The following is a 16,491-nucleotide window of genomic DNA, read 5'->3' on the forward strand; positions in this document are numbered from 1 at the left end:
CCATCTGGCCCTGGAGATTTGTTAATTTTTAATTTTTACAGACAGTTTAGAACATCATCTCTTGCCTCCTCTATCTGACTCAGTTCTTTAGCCTCTGTCCCTGAGAAGCTCAGTTCAGGCACAGGTATACACTCCGTATCCTCTGATGTGAAGACAAATGCAAAGAACTCATTTAGATTCTCTGCAGTCTCCATATCCTCCTTAGCAATCCCTTTCACTCCTTCATCATCTAATGGTCCAACCACCTCCCTGGCAGATTTCTTGCTTTTGATGTATTTAAAGACATTTTTGTTATTCCCCTCGATGCTTTTAGCTAAATGTTCTTCAAACTCTCTTTTTGCTTCCCTTATTGTCTGCTTACATTTCTTTTGTCAGAGTTTGTGTTCCTTTCTGTTCTCTTCATTTGGGTAGGCTTTCCAGTTTCTGATGGAATTCTTTTCCCTCTTTATAACTCCCTTCTCTTTACTTGTTAGCCATGCTCACATCCTCCTGGACTTGGTGGTACCTTTCCTCCTTTTTGTTATACATTCTAACTGGGCTTATATTATTGTGGGTTTTAAACAAATTCCATGCATTCTGGAGCGAAGTGACTCTCCTGATTTTCCCTTTCAGTTTTATTTTCACCAAACCCCTCATTTTAGAAAAGTTTCCTCTTCTGAAGTTCAAAGTTTCTGTGTTAGACTTCCTTGGCGATCCTTCTCCTTGCATGCATGCTGAATATGATCACACTATGGTCACTGTTTCCTAGAGGTTTCATGACACTCACATCTTATATCAGGTCCTGTATACTACCCAGGATTAAGTCTAAGGTCACATTTTCTATGATTGGTTCTATGACCAACTGTTCTAGGGCAGAAGAATCTACTAGATTAAAAAAAAAAAACCCTCCAATCTAACCTAGCAAGTCACAAGCACCTACACACATCCATCCATGGAGAAGTGGGGTGGGTCAGTTCCTGAGCATGGAGGAGAGGAAAACTCTTTATACAACCCATCTGACATGGAGGAGGAGGAAGCTGAGTTCTTTGAAGTTCAACTGGAGTGTGATGATTGGAAGGAATAGGTTGGCCACAGCCTGGGATGAATCCCAAATACTGCGTGTTTGCAAGGGGCTAATGGGAGTAATTTATAGGGTAAAAATGGGACACTCAAGCAGCACTGAAAAAGTCTCCAGTTGCAGATGACCTGAAAGTCCCTCCCATGTAGGACAATAGAAGAATGGATTAAAGTGTGTGGAAATAAAAAATGAGTCAGGCAGGCAATAAACTTATCTGAATGGTAAAAACTGGTTTCTGGGGAAGCTGAACAAAAGGATCAGTTAATCTTGATACTCAAAACTGGTATCAGGAAACTATCTTGTTTACCTTTGTATTTAGAAGGGTCCTGGAAGGAAGACTAATAAGAACTATTGCAGGTTTTAACACCTATGGGAAGAGTGCAGAGGGATGTGTTGTGAAAGGGACCTGATTTGGAAAATTTCAGGAAAACTCTGGAATGGCCATGTGGAATATCTGGATTATTTATTTTTTTATTTATCTATCTATTTATTTATTTATTTGATTTATATACTGCCCTTCCAAAATGGCTCAGGGCAGCTTACAGCATGATAAAAACAATTAAAAGAAGTTAACAATTCAAATCACACTATTAAAACACAATTAAAACAATTAAACAGCTAAAAACCCTGGAAATCAGGGCAACAATTTAAAACAATTTAAAACAGTGTGTCAATCATTTAAAACCCTGGAAGGCCAGCCCAAACAGATAGGTTTTAAGGGCTCTCCTGAAGGATAGTAATGATCTCAAATTACGAATTTTTGCTGGGAGTGCATTCCACAGACCGGGAGCAGCTACAGAGAAGGCCCGTCTCTGCGTTGCCACCAGACGAACCGGTGGCAACTGGAGACAGACCGCTTCAGATGACCTTAACGTGCGGTGGGGATCATGTAGAAGAAGGCGCTCTCTTAGATAACTTGGACCTAAGCCATTCAGGGCTTTAAAAGTAATTACCGTTACTTTGTATTTTGCCTGGAAACATATTGGCAGCCAGTGTAACTGTTTCAAAACAGGCATCATATGGTCTCTCTGGTTTGCCCCAGAGACCAATCTGGCTGCCGCATTCTGAACTAACTGAAGTTTCCGGACTACGTACAAAGGCAGCCCCACATAGAGCGCATTGCAATAGTCAAGCCGGGAGGTTACCAGCTGATGCACCACTGTTTTGAGGTCATCCTCTTCAAGGAATGGGCACAGCTGTCGAATCAGCCAAAGCTGATAGAAAGCACTCCTGGCCATGGCCTCCACCTGATACCAGAGTGAGGCCTGGGTCCAGGAGTACTCCCAAGCTCAGCACCTGCTCCTTCTGGGGGAGTGTAACCCCATCCAGCTCAAGATCTAACACACCCCTCAGATTCTGAGCCCCTACAATGAGCACCTCCGTCTTGCTTGGATTCAGCTTCAATTTATTCTCCCTCATCCAGCCCATTACTGCCTGTAGGCAGGCATTTAGAGAATGAGTGCCATTTCCTGAAGATGAAAAAGAGAAGTAGATTTGGGTGTCATCAGCATACTGATTACATCGAGCACCAAATCTCCTGATGACCTCACCCAGTGGTTTCATGTAGATATTAAAAAGCATTGGTGACAGAATGGAGCCCTGAAGGGCTCCATATAACAGCTCCTGTTTTGAGGAGCAACTGTCACCAAGCTCCACCATCTGGAATCTACCTGAGAGATAGGAGTGGAACCACTGCAAAGCAGTGCCCCCTATCCCCAACTCCCCCAGGCGATCCAGAAGGATACCATGGTTGATGGTATTGAACGCCGCTGAGAGATCCAGAAGAACCAGCAGAGTCACACTCCCTCTGTCGATTCCCCGGTAAAAGTCATCCATTAGGCTGACCAAGGCTGTCTCAACCCCATAGCTATCTCTAAAGCCAGTTTGAAATGGGTCTAGATAATCAGTTTCCTCCAAGACTGCCTGGAGCTGGTCGGCCACCACCCTCTCAATCACCTTGCCCAACCAAGGGAGATTGAAGATTGGCCTGTAACTGTCCATTGCTGAGGGATCCAGAGAAGGCTTCTTTAGTAGTGGTCTAAACAATGCCTCCTTCAAACAAGGGGGCACCCTACCCTCCCTCAGCGATGCATTTATGGTATTAACTAGGCCTTCTCCAACAATCTCCCTGCTAGAGAGAAGCAGCCAAATCACACTCCATCTGTCAATTTGAGGTATCAACGGGCCCTTTTACAGACCCCCACAAGAATAGGATGGATGCAATAGTTCCCTAGACAATTCTCAGTTTACGTGTCAAGTATTGTTTCCTCCTGGGCTTCCTAAACACAGCCTAGGCACCTCCTGTAGGAGTGCTAGCGGGGGTATCCAGAAAGTCAAAAAATGAACCTTCATAACAGAAACCACATGAGTGGCTTCCCAGGAAAGGGGTGTTCTGCTCTGGTTGGGCAGATGCTGATTGCCCCTTGCTGATGATTGCTCCAAGTGAGCAGGTATGTGAGAAATTATAAATCCTGAATAGTGGATGTTGTTGAAGAATTAAAGCTGTGATTTTTTGGAGGAAAGGGTCATTAGAGGTCATTCACACAATTAAAAAAACGGTGTTCAACCCAGTTTTGGGAGCTGTGTGTTCTCCCAATTTTTGTGTGTGTGTGGAAGCAAGGTAAGAGGAAAACCTGTGTAGAAGTGATTGTGTGGAAGCAAGGTAAGAGGAAAAGCTGAGTAGATTTTCATCCTACCTTGCTTCCACACAATAATTACTACCCAAGTTTTTTCCTGGGAGCACAGTTTTTGATTGTGTGAAAGACCTCTTAATATTTTTTTCCAGACAACTACATTTTTATGCCCTTGCAGTGTAAAGCAGTGGTTTGTAGCTATGTACATGTGCTTCTAAAATGTCTATTCTTATGAAGAAAATTGAGCTCAAGGTTGTAATTAGGAATGCTTAGAAATTGTTCTCCATCCACACTTCTTCCTGTATTTGGGGGTTCTGAATTACTTCATCCTGTTTCCAAAGTGGCAGCATTGTGTGAGCAATCTACCCTTTTTCTGTTTTTCACATTTCTAGGCATGTTCAAACCACAGCACATGCACTGTTTGCTTCGGTTTTCAGTTACTGCTGCATATCAGTGGATATATTATCAGCCTGAACTGTGCACATCAGTTACTTGTAAGGTGTGAGGGAAAAGAAGGTGCAAGTGAAAACTGTGGCAAACTGCACATTCACCAATTGTGAAATTGGTTTTAATGAAAAAGTTAGTATGGCTGTGATTTTCTTTGGAAATGTAGATTCCACATTTTCTGGCAACCACTGTTCCCCCAGTTTTTCATCAAATTTCAAAGCACATCACATAGCCCACATTATTCTGAGGTAAAACCTATCTAGCTCCAATGTATATAGAAAAGTAAGCACATCTAAATATCGTTGACTTGTAATAATAATATATTGTTGAACAGAAATGAAAACCTTCACGTAATTTTTTGGGGAGCTTGACAACTTGATCATTACCAGCTTGAACAAAATTTTACCCCCATCTCTTTAAATGCAATTAATGCTAGAAAAGGAGAGGGAGAGAGAAAAGAAAATCAGTATTAAAGGCCCATTAAGGGTTTAGTTAAACCCACAAAAGCCAGAAAACTCAAAGATCAAGTTTGTAATTCTGTCTTTAATTCCTCTTCTTGCAATTATATATTTCATCTCAGGAGGTCTTAGAGCAGTAGGTGATCTTGCCTAACCTGTAATTTCTGTTACCTTGGCACAATGGGGTGATAGAAGGACAGACTTGACTTTGAAATTCCTTACTTTTGTGGGCTATAAGCAGCCAGCTGGTCCTATTAAAATGCACTTCAAACAACTCTGAATCTGTGTTTTTGGAAACAATGTACCCTGCCCAGGCACTGGTTATTATTTACTGAAGCTATTAGCAAGGTAGATGGACTCATTAAGCTTTTGCTTTTGAGCACTGATAGCAGGGACCTTTTCATTTTAATAACATGTTACAAAATAAAAATAATATATACTTAAAGTGGCATGTCATTCACTGCTACCTAACTGTGCCTGTTACACAAAGCTGTTCACTGGATGCATTGAAATAGCAAACGTGTTGCGCTTAATACTTTGTTTTTCTTGTGATTGATTGCATAGCTAACTTTAGTTTCCATTCCTTTTCTCCAAGCCTGTATAAAGACTTGGACTCTAGCGAGACATGGGTTCAAATCCCAGCTCAGCTATAAAACCCTTAGGAATCATTCATTCTCAACTTATTCAGCCTCAAATTGCTGTCTGGGTGACGGGAGTTAAGTGGAGACAGTGGCACAAGATTATGAGGATGAATGAAAACAAAAAACCCCAGATGTTAATATATATGTAATATTTAATACATTTATATCCTGGGCAGGACTGTCCCTGGGAGGGTGCAGGGCTGGGGGTGAAAAGCATTCCCCATAATCCACACTCCTGCTTCACTGCCATTGCGACTGTCACTCCTCACCCACCCTCTCTAATAAAACACTTGGTGTCCATCCATGGACGGACACCAAGCGTGCGTTCGTGCCTCGCCTGTTCTGGGCATGTGCGGAGCGCATGCCCAGAACGCGCCAAGACAGAAACGGAGACAAGGACCAGGCTGCCATCTTGGCCGCTTCGCCCGGCCGCGGCAAGGCCAGAAGCGGCCACCACAAGGCAGGAGAGAAGCCGGTGGGGGAAAATGGCCGAGGCGGCGGCAGAGCCGCCGCCTCACTAAGAGGAGATGGACACCAGCACCGGGGGCCGAGTGGAGGCCGTAAACAGCACTAAAAAGGAAATGCAGCCGCCACCATTGCCGCCAAACTCCCACCCCCCCTCCCAACTTCCGAGACCACCTTACCCCGCCCAAACTCGCACCCTCCCACCCAACTTCCGAGACAACCTTACCCCGGCCCATGTCAGTTGGGTGAAAAAAGTCCTTAACAGAAGAGGGAGAGAGGAGCTCGCAAACAGAGCTCCTCTCTGAGCAAAGGCTCTGCCTGAACTGACACTATGGACGCGAAGGACCCAATAGGTGTGCTTCACGCCCAAAGCGCCAGTTCCGTAAGAGGCTTTGCAGAGAGAGGAGCTCTGCTTGCGAGTTCCTCTCTCCCTCTTCAATTAAGGACTTTTCCCGCCCAACTGACATGGGCCGGGGTAAGGTGGTCTCGGAAGTTGGGTGGGAGGGTGCGAGTTCGGCCGGGGTAAGGTAGTCTCGGAAGCTGGGAGGGAGGGTGCAAGTTCGGCCAGGGTTAGGAGGTCTCGGAAGCTGGGAGGGAGGGTGGAAGTTCAGTAGCAACGGCGGCGGCAGCATTTTCCTTTAAAAAATTTAACCCAATAGAAAGGAAGAATGCTTGGGGGGGGAGCTGGCGCCCGTTGTTATAACGGGCTTTAAAATACTAGTCTAGTATAAGAACATAGGAAGCTGCCATATGACAAGTCGGGTCTTTCGTCAATCTAGCTCAGTATTGTCTACACAGACTGGCAGCAGCTTCTCCAAGGTTGCTATACGTGAGAAGAGCTTCTGTCGGGTCTGTGGGGAGAGCAGGCTTAGCCCTGGGTGGCCAGATCAGCTGCCCACATAATTGCTGGCTCCATCACAGAGTGCGTGGGCATCCTAGAGAGACCCCCGAGCCTGGGAGGCTGCTTGCAGCCTCCTGGTCTGAGGTCTACTCATCGCTGTTCCCTCTAAGGCGTGTGTACGTGTGCACATGCTCACAAGTTTTTGGATGTCCGCTCAGTTAATTTTAGATCCTGCTCAGGTTGAATTAGGACGGCCCCATTCAGAATGCAAGTGTGCGCACACTGCCTTGATACTGCTGCCCAGAACAAAACTCATTTCTATATGCCATAGAAATATGGCATACAAGTGAACTTGATTGGACAAAGCAAGAGTTGTAAAACTTCAGGAACTTTATTATGGCTCTGTACTCTCTGTGTGTTCACAACTGAAGTTCTCAATCCAGTAAATCAAATTCTGATGCTACATTCTGAGGCTATTCTCACGGGCGGTGGAAACTGGGCTATGGGAGCCACAGTGGGCTGCTGTGCTTGTGAACCGCCAGGAGCCATGAGGCTTCTGGCGACAAGCCCTCTTAATCCCCCCCTTAAACGATGTTAGTTGAGCGAACGGTCCACTAACCCCGTTTACCTAGTCATGTGTTGGCGTGATGCGACTCTGCACAACAGCGACTCATGAAGAGACCCCTGACCGGGAGTCTTCAACAAGCCTCACAGCATCGGAGGGCTCACCAGAATGCCCTGCACACTCGTGCAGGCATTCTGGAACTTCTGGGGGCCAGGAGGACCCCGATCCCCGCCGCCCTTAGTGGCTCCGTGACAGAGGCCGGTAATCGTGTGGGCAGCCGATCTGGCCATCCAGGGTGAGCTGCGTGCTCATGTGCAGGGAGAGCGGGTCAAGTCCACTCTCCCTGCATACCTCCTGCAGGATCTCCACACTGCTTGTAAGGAGAGCCTCACTGGGTCCATATGCTTATTGGCAACCTATCCTTCACTCTAAATCAAGGTAACACACAATGAGACTCTCCTCACAAGTACTGTGGAGAGCCTAACCGGGCTCTGCGAGGAGAGTGGGCTTAGCTCTCTCTCTCTCTCTCTGTGCAGGTGAGCAGGGAGCCATCCCTGGGCGACTGGATCAGCCCCCCACACGATTACCGGCTCCATCACAGAGCCGGTAGGGGTGGCAGGGATCGGGGGCTGCCTGGCCCTTGGAAGTCCCAAGATGCCCTGCATAAGTGCACAGGGCATCCTGCAGAGACCCCCAAGCCCAGGAGGCTTGTTTTAGTACTAATCTAAGCAGGGGCGTAACAAGGCTGGAGTGGGCTCAGAGACAAAATTTTAAAATGGGCCCCTCGCTGATGCACACACACACACACACACACACACACACACACACACACACACACCCACACACACACACACCACAATATATAGTCATGTGACTTGCCTCATGTGACTTGCCTCGGGGGGGCCTCGAGGCGTGGAGGCCCCCAGGCAGCCGCCTCCCCTTGCCTAATGGTAGTTACGCCCCTGAATCTAAGTCCATGTGCACAAGCAGGTTAATAAAAATTCTTGGTTCAGTAATTTCTGTGGACTTATTTAAGGATGATAATAGTTTCCCCTTTAGAATAAATTAAAGAATATAAAAATAATTTATTTTCTGTCAAGTCATAACTAGTGATGGGTGAGCTCTCCATCACTGAGCATTGGATTGGCTCAGAAATAAAGTTAGTTACGTCCTTCAAAACTAGTAAGCAGCTCAGCTTTCTTCTGAGCCAATCAGAATTTTACCCCCTAATTCTCCCAGTCTCAAAGCTGTCATGGGTCACATAGATGCTTGCAAATGGTGGTGGGGAATCCACCTCTCCCCCTCCTTAGTTATCTTTGGATGAGAAGTCAACACTATTTGTTCTGAAAACTATTTGGTTCTATAGGATGATTTTGTGAATTTAATTGTCTTCTATCACTGTTTAATTGTTCATTTTTGTATTGTATTGTTTTTATGTCATTTGTAATCTCATTTTTTGTAAGTCGCTTTGTTGTTTTAGTTTTCTAAACTAAAAGCAGGATAGTAATAGAAAGTAATATAAAATAATATAAATAATAATAATATGTCAAATAATAATATAAAATAAGTGTCCTGGTTTTTTACTCTTTTCACTGCTCCAGGCTGAGGGGGCTAAGCACCTGTAGCACCTGAGCTACGCACCTGGGGCACTGAATTGCAGTTTGGGTCCCCTGCCATCTTTCTCCCCATTAAAATCAATGGAGTGTCTCATTTTAGTTCAATAGAAACACTTAATCTGAGTAAAATAATAATTCAGGGACGTAACAGTTGCTTCTCCTTTGAGGTGAGCATTATCGAGCCCCTGAGGTTGGTTTTCAGGCCCAAACTTGGCAAATTACTCGTCATGGTTCTGCTGATTTGGGGGTGGGGTGGGGTGTGTTCAGTAAATTGTTTTCTCTAAATACCTAACAATGAAATAGAAGAAAGTCATTTTTAAATTAAGGAAATGTAAATGGCTGCCAGTGTAATATTTTTGGTAGGATTCACAAATTGAGGATATGCGAAACTCAGTTTAAGTGTTGATTTAAACTTGTGCTTGAAATTTTGGTCCTGTGATTAATTGGTTTCCTAAGCCAAAGTTGTGTTTGGCCTTGAAAAATGCAAGTATTGTAAAAGTTCATTCTACACTTTTGCAGAGTGTAGCAGAAGGTGTTAAAGTAATACTGTGATATTAAGGGGATGCTTCTTTCCCAAAACACCAGGCAAACTGCCGTCCAGCATGCTGAGTAACTGCCTGCAAATAATTAAGCTGGGGTGTTGGGAAAATAATATCCAAAATCTCAAGTAGACTTTGGTGTTTATAAATCAACACCAGCTGCTCCTGTTTATAGAATAGTTTTTTTAAAAAATAAAAGGAATAAGAATTTGATTAGATAACACGTGTGCCCAAGTTTGAGTCAGCTGCAAATATGAAACAGACAATATGCAAAAGCAAATGGAGAGAAAAAAAGCCCTATGAGTTTTATCCCAGATATTCTGAGAGACGGATTTGTAGCTTTGTTAATTTTGATACTAATGCGTAGAATTAAACATAGCAACAAAAAGCAAATGAGGATGTCATACAAGCAGAATTCTGAATGCAAGTCAATGAGGCTATTCACACGATTGTAGAAAATTGGGCTAACCTCCGCTAGCCGGATTTTCTACAGTCATGAGAACCACCGGGCTCGGCTGCAAGCCCGGTGGTTCTTGAGCAGGTGACCCCCCTTGAGCGGGTAACCCGCTCAAGTAGACTGCCCCTTAAACTGGGTTTGTGGAGCAAGCGCTCCACAAACCTGGTTTTGGGGATCGTGAGTAGCTGCGGCGTGGCTCCGTGCCATGGCTACTCACGAGTAGACTCCGGCAGGAGGCTGAAAAGCAGCGTCCCGGCTCGGGGGTCTCCCCAGTATGCCCTGTGCGTTCGCTTCCGGGGCTGCGTGGCTCCCAAACTCCCCAGCCCCCGCTGGCTCCGCCATGGAGCCGACAGTCATATGGGCGGCCGATCTGGCTGCCCAGGGCTCCTGCCCTGCTCGTCTCCCCGCTTAGCTTTACAAACCGGGTCTCACTGATCGTGAGACCTGGCTCATTTAGTAACACAACAATGCAAATGGGAGTAGAGTAGTGATTATGAGTCTGAGATTTCATTCACACAATCAATAACTGTGTTCTACCTGGATTTGGGAGCTGTGTGTTCTCTCAATTTTTGGTTTTGTGGAAGCAAGGTAGCAAAAAAATCCCTGAGTATCTCCTCCTCCTACCTTGCTTCCGCACAATCACTTCTACCCGGATTTTCCTCCTATCTTGCTTTCACACAACCAAAAATTGGGAGCACACACAGCTCCCAAACCCAGGTGGAACAGAGTAAGCCCTTTCTTAAGATCAGTGACAAGAGCTTGAGGGTGGGCGGTGGGAAGGCTGCTCAAACTTACCTTTCCCACAGACGATCCATCAGTCTTTGTTGGGTGTACTACCCCCCTGCGTCCAGATGACCCTCCGCTCGCTCAGGCAGCACAGAGGGTTGGGGGCTGGGACATGTCATCTTGGTTTCCAGAAACCCCATAATGCACCACATTATGTGTGGGGCATTGTGGGATCTCAGCAATGATGGTCAGGTACCCATCACTTCTACAGAGCCGGCTAAAAGCAGCCAACACTGCAGACGATTGAGAAAACAGGGCTAAGGGAGTGCTCGCTACCTTAACTTCATTTAGGAGGCTGGCTCTGCAGGCGGGTTTGCTGCCGAAGCACTGCCAGGATCAGGCGCAATCCCAGCAGTTCTTATGAGCAGCCAAGATTGGCTTAACTTTCTTAGCCCAGGCGTGGCTGCATGTGAGAACAGCCTTAGTTTTTGATAGTATGAATGACCTCTTGAGTTTTGAACCAAGAAATCCCCAACTGACACCTAACTTAGGGAAGCTCTTCACACAATCCATGTGAAGGGTTTCAGGCAGGTCTGTGGGGCGAGCGGTTTTTCCTGACCGCCCCCCCTGCAGACAATCTCTCACCCTACCTCGGGCGGGTGGATCACCCACCCAAGATGAGCAGCAGCTCTACTGTGAGCCTCCACGCCTCGCTTTGCTGCGCCTCACCTGGCTGCTCTGGGGGTCAGGTGCAGGGATGTGTCACTGTGTGGCACCCCGTCCCCAGAGCCCCAATAATGCACTGCGTGAGTGCATGGTGCATTAATGGGGGCCCCTCCCACCGAATGTGCCTGGCGTGGCTGCAAGTTGCCGTGGCAGTCACACGACCATTTAACTAGTGTTTGGGCACGCTTGTGCCCACAACCTGGGTTAAGTGGTGGGTTACTTTGGAGGGCTCGTGCTGGGCTCCCGCCGGGAGTTACGCTGCTCCAGGAGCTGTGCTGCTGGTTCTCACATGCAGCAGAAACCTGTCTGGGCTTCCCTAGCCTGGTTTCTGCTGCACGTGAGAAAAGCCTCAGGTTCTATTCAATATATGGTTTTAGTCACAGAGGCTATTCACATGATGGCGGAGGCTAGCCTGATTTTCTGCCATCATGAGAACCACCGGGCTTGGCTGCAAGCCCGGTGGTTCCTAACTGGGTCACCCGCTTAAGTAACCCGGTGCTAAAACTTGGTTTGTTGCCGCAGCAGCTCACGAGTAGAACCCCTGATTGGGAGGCTCAAATGCAGCCTCCCGGCTCAGGGGTCTCTCCAGTATGCCCTGTGTGCTCGCTGCGTGGCCCCTGAACTCCGTGACGGAGCCGGCAGTCGTATGGGCGGCTGCCTGTAGCAGACTGACTGCTCATGTGCGGGGAGAGCGGGCTAAGCCTACTCTCCCCGTTAACCTTCTCAAGGCGGATCTCCTTGATCGTGAGAACCGCCTCTCAGTTTCCTAGATAGGGTATAAGGACAGCAGCCTACCTTAAAGGATTGTTTTAAGTGTTACTGAGATGTGGTGACTACAGTGGTAGTGATATTTTCTCTGTGCTAAATTTTAGAGCTAATGATTCTTCAGCTGCAGATTCAGTGCTGCCTGGCTCTCTGATGTTTTATGGAAAACTGACCTCCTCATATACTACAGCTGGGGAACCTCCTCCTTTTAGTGAACCTGATCCCACAGATCCTGATGGACAGCTTCTGACCCTATGTACACATCCACTTACTTCTAGCCATACAGTACTCTTCCCATGCTTGTACTTCTGTAGTGTGAATGTCTTGCTTCCTGCATCTCATTTTGCTTTCTTGGGAACACATCAGGCCTCCCCTCCATACATTTAGTCTCCTTCAGGACAGTTTCTGCATTCCCTTTTCTACAAAGCCTGATGATGGTAGCAATGAGAAGGGCTGCTGGCATTAGGCAGCAGTACTGGGGACACAAAGTTTCCTGGGAAATGTTATTTCCCAGGGTTTCTGTGTCCTTTGGTGGGACTCAAGAGCTCTGGAAAATGAAGGCTCCTGAGAAATAATCACCCACATTGCTTACAGAAGTATCTGGAGTACCAGAAGAACAGTCGTTTTCCATAGGTCCTGAGTCTTTCCCAGGATTCTTGCTGACCTCCATGCTGCTGCAGGGCCCAGTGCAGGCCACAACACCTGCCCTTCTAATAGGTAGGGATGTGCGAACCGGTTCGGATCCGAACCGGTTCGGGTCCGAACCGGTTCCGGTTCGGAGGTTCGGATCGAACCGAACCACCCCCGGTTCGGTTCGAATCCGAACCGAACTGGGGGTGGTTCGTTTCGAACCGGTTCGGACCGGTTTGGATCAGTTCGGAAAGCTGAAAATTGGTAGGATGGTAGCTGGCATCCAGAGGTACCTGTCACCCAAACCCCAAAGCAATCGGACACTCGTATGATTTTTTATGAATTTTTGAAAAATATTTTTATTTTTTTCTCATAGGATATAATGGGACCCGAACCAGGCCATTATTTCTTATTGTGGAGCACTCATGGGTGCCAACAACCATGCAAACCCTGAAGCAATCAGACACCCCTATGATTTTTTATGAATATTTGAAATATTTTTAATTATTTTTCTCATTGAATATAATGGGACCCGAACCAGTCCATATACCCTGTTGTGGAGGACTTAGGAGCACAAAAGCAGGGTGGGTGGTAGACAGGCATGGGTGCCTACCACCCAAAAAATCTCAAGGCAATTGGACACTCCTCTGATTATTGGTGAATTGTTAAGTATTTTTGAATTCCTCATAGAGAATAATTAGGATTGCAGCAAATGTATAGCTTCACGTCGGGGGGAAAGGGGTGTCGTAGAGTGCAGTGTGGTGGGTGGTAGTTCCTAGGGTGGGCAAGGAATCTATCAGAATTATTTGAAAGGAATTGGGCAAAGAGGTGATTTTTAAGTGATTTTTGAAGTTTACGCGTCTTTAAGGTTTTTCCTCATAATAAGTTATAATGGAGCTTTCAGCAGCCCTATAAGTGCACATGGGGGTGCTGGGGTGGCCCAGAGCAAGTGGTGGTGTAGTGCACATAGGGTGCCAACCACCCCCATGGGTTTCTAACCCATGGGGTACAGAGATCTCTGGTAGGGGCACCGCCATGGGTACAGGGTTCTCTTGTTTCTGAGGTATTGAGTAGGGGTGTGCAATTTGGGATTTTGGGTGATTCGGCTCGGACCCGAACCGAATCACCCCTGTTCTGTTTTGTGCCCGAATCTGGGTCACCCAAATCACCCTTGATTCGGTTCGGATTCGGATTTAATCCGAATCTGAATCGATTCGGGGGGTAAAAAGGGGCCCAGGGCAAAATTTTGGGGTGGGGTGGTAGTGCCCAATGGGTAGAGTCTATCACCCCAATTTCAGGGGGATTGGGCAAAATCCTGATTTTTGGTGAATTTTTAAAGTTTTAGTGACTTTGGGGCAGTTCAGGGGAATAGCATGGGATCTGGGCAAAAGGAGTGGGGTGGGGTGGTAGTGCCTAATGGGTGCAGGCTACCACCCCAATTTCAGGGGGATTGGGCCAAGGGCTGATATTTGGTAAATTTCTGAAAATTTCATGTCTTTGGGGCAGATTGGGGCATATTGGGGCAGAAAGTGGGGCCTGGGGCAGAATAGTGGGGTGGGGTGGTAGTGCCTAATGGGTGGAGGCTACCACCCCAATTTCAGGGGGTTTGGACAAAGGGCTGATTTTTTGAGAATTTTTGAGGTTTTAGTGACTTTGGGGCAGTTTGGTGGCAGAAAGTGGATCTGCCCCAAAATAGTGGGGTGGGGTGGTAGAGCCTCATGGGTGGAGGCTACCACCCCCATTTCAGGGGGATTGGGCAGAGGGCTGATTTTTTGAGAATTTTTGAAGTTTGGGTGTCTTTGGGGCAGATTGGGGGCAGAAAGTGGATCTGCCCCAAAGGAGTGGGGTGGGCTGGTAGATAGTGCCTAATGGGTGGAGGCTACCACCCATCCCCAATTTAAGAGTGATTGGGCAGAGGGGTGAATTATGGTGAATTTATTTGTATGAGGTTTGTCTTCATAAGGTGAAGTGTGCTAAATTGATTACTTCCTCATATTATTCATAGTAAAGGAAAGTGTGAAAAAGTGAAAGTGGGGTCATGAGAGTTGTTTAATTGAAAAAAATCTCATTTGCTATGATAGAATGAGAATTCACACCTCAGAAAAAACTTCTGAGGTGTGAATTCTCATTCTATCATAGCAAATGAGCTATTTTTCAATTAAACAACTCTCACGACCCCACTTTCACTTTTTCACACTTACTATGAAGGGGCAAAACCAAAACCGAACCACCCTGGTCCGGTTCGGACCCGGTTCGGATCCGAACCGAACCAGGAGAACCGGTTTTATGCACATCCCTACTAATAGGTGCTGCCTTTGCCAGAAGTTTCAGCAGGGAAGAGGAGGAGGTGGCTGCTCAGCTCATACAGTAATTAGCCGGGAAATCCATAGCCCAAACTCCCCAGTTTAGAAGTTTGAGCTGCTTCATTCTTATCTCCACATAGTTTTTGCTCTCCCTTTACAGCCCATTGTTTTCTGAAAGAAACAAAAAAGTGAGTGTAATGGTTAATTTATGTGAATGATGAACTAGAAAGTCGCTAGTTTAAAACTTGACTCAGCTGTGAATTTTCTCGTGGCATTAGGCCACAAGCCACAGTGTCTGAGCCTCAGCATTCCCATTTACAATATGGAGATAATATTACTGCCCTATTTTAGAGTTATCATGCAGAATATTGAGAAAGCACTTTGGGCATTCAGAATAGATCATCTTTTGGCAGAGGCACCTGTTCTTTACAATTTTCTCCTTACAGAAGTTCATCTATCCAACTCTTTCTCTTTTGCTGCTTAGAGAGGTCCGCCCTGTAATGAGAGAGGTAATGATTGATTTCATATTACTTCCATGTTATCAATTTCTACAAATCAGGCACTTCAAAAATGTATTTAGCTTACAGGCAGAGCTTATTAGACATTTGACTCCATTTGAACAATTTTGCAACAATTACCATCCTACATGCTGAAGAAGGGGAAACATTTCTAATGATTCATTAATGAAATGTAAAGAATGAGTTCATGATATCACACAACAGATATGACAGAATCTCATCAATTATTTGGGGAAATCTTGGTGGTTATTTATTTGGAAACACACGCTTATAGCATTAGTAGCATTTAATATGAAATAAAAATCTATAAGGTTTAGATGGTATCATGCTTAGGTCAGGTTTAGATGGTATCTGACATTAGTAACGTTAAAAGAGCTTTTATCTACTACTTGACTAGAACCGACAACTGAATGGAAGATTTGTGAAGATCCTAAACGAAGTTCTGAACTATTACTAAAATTATGGCTGAATCAGAATGAATAAAACATAGTTAATTAACAAAATTTCCTAACATGAAAGTCTTTGCAAAGAGCTTTATGTTACTATACTAGTAACTAAACTATACTAGTTTCCTAGCTATGGTTCCTTTCATATTTGAATCAATTTGTAGTTTATCCATGAACTTCTATGACTTTCTCTCAATGATATGACTTGTAATGTGTGTTGTGAAATAAAAGTGGTCACCTATATTTTATTTTACTAACAAGAGGATGATGGAGGAATCACTGTAACTTTTTCTTTGGAGATATGTTCCTGTCAATTAAAATGCATGGTTTTTGTGGTGGACAAAGCAACAGAATGTGTTAGAAGGCTATTTTTGTACCATTTGGCAAGCTTCTAGTAAGGGGGGTGGGTAGGATAATCAGGGCCCCAGTGATACGTTTTTAACAACAGCATGTTTGTTTGCACCAGTAGGTATCAGGAGGTCAGTCATAAAAAGTTATCACTTTGTATTGCCTGTCTGTGGGCTTTCTATCAAAGCATGAATAGAGGAAGGCCAACCACCCCCTTCCCCCCCCCCAATGAAACTGACTTTCCCCCTCATGGATGTAATTGCCAAAGATTAAGGGGCAATTCTCATGATCAACAAAAATAAGGCTAGCA

The 16,491-nt window shown here is 45.7% G+C and overlaps 1 protein-coding gene across 4 annotated transcripts in view; it reads left to right on the plus strand.

Annotated features, from left to right (window-relative positions):
• The window catches only part of LDB2 (LIM domain binding 2), a 378,881-nt gene that overhangs the window by 107,846 nt on the left and 254,544 nt on the right, over nt 1-16,491 (plus strand). The window lies entirely within an intron of this gene.

The sequence above is a fragment of the Hemicordylus capensis genome, chromosome 5 (genome assembly GCF_027244095.1).
Source record: "Hemicordylus capensis ecotype Gifberg chromosome 5, rHemCap1.1.pri, whole genome shotgun sequence".
In the NCBI taxonomy this organism is placed as follows: domain Eukaryota; kingdom Metazoa; phylum Chordata; class Lepidosauria; order Squamata; family Cordylidae; genus Hemicordylus; species Hemicordylus capensis.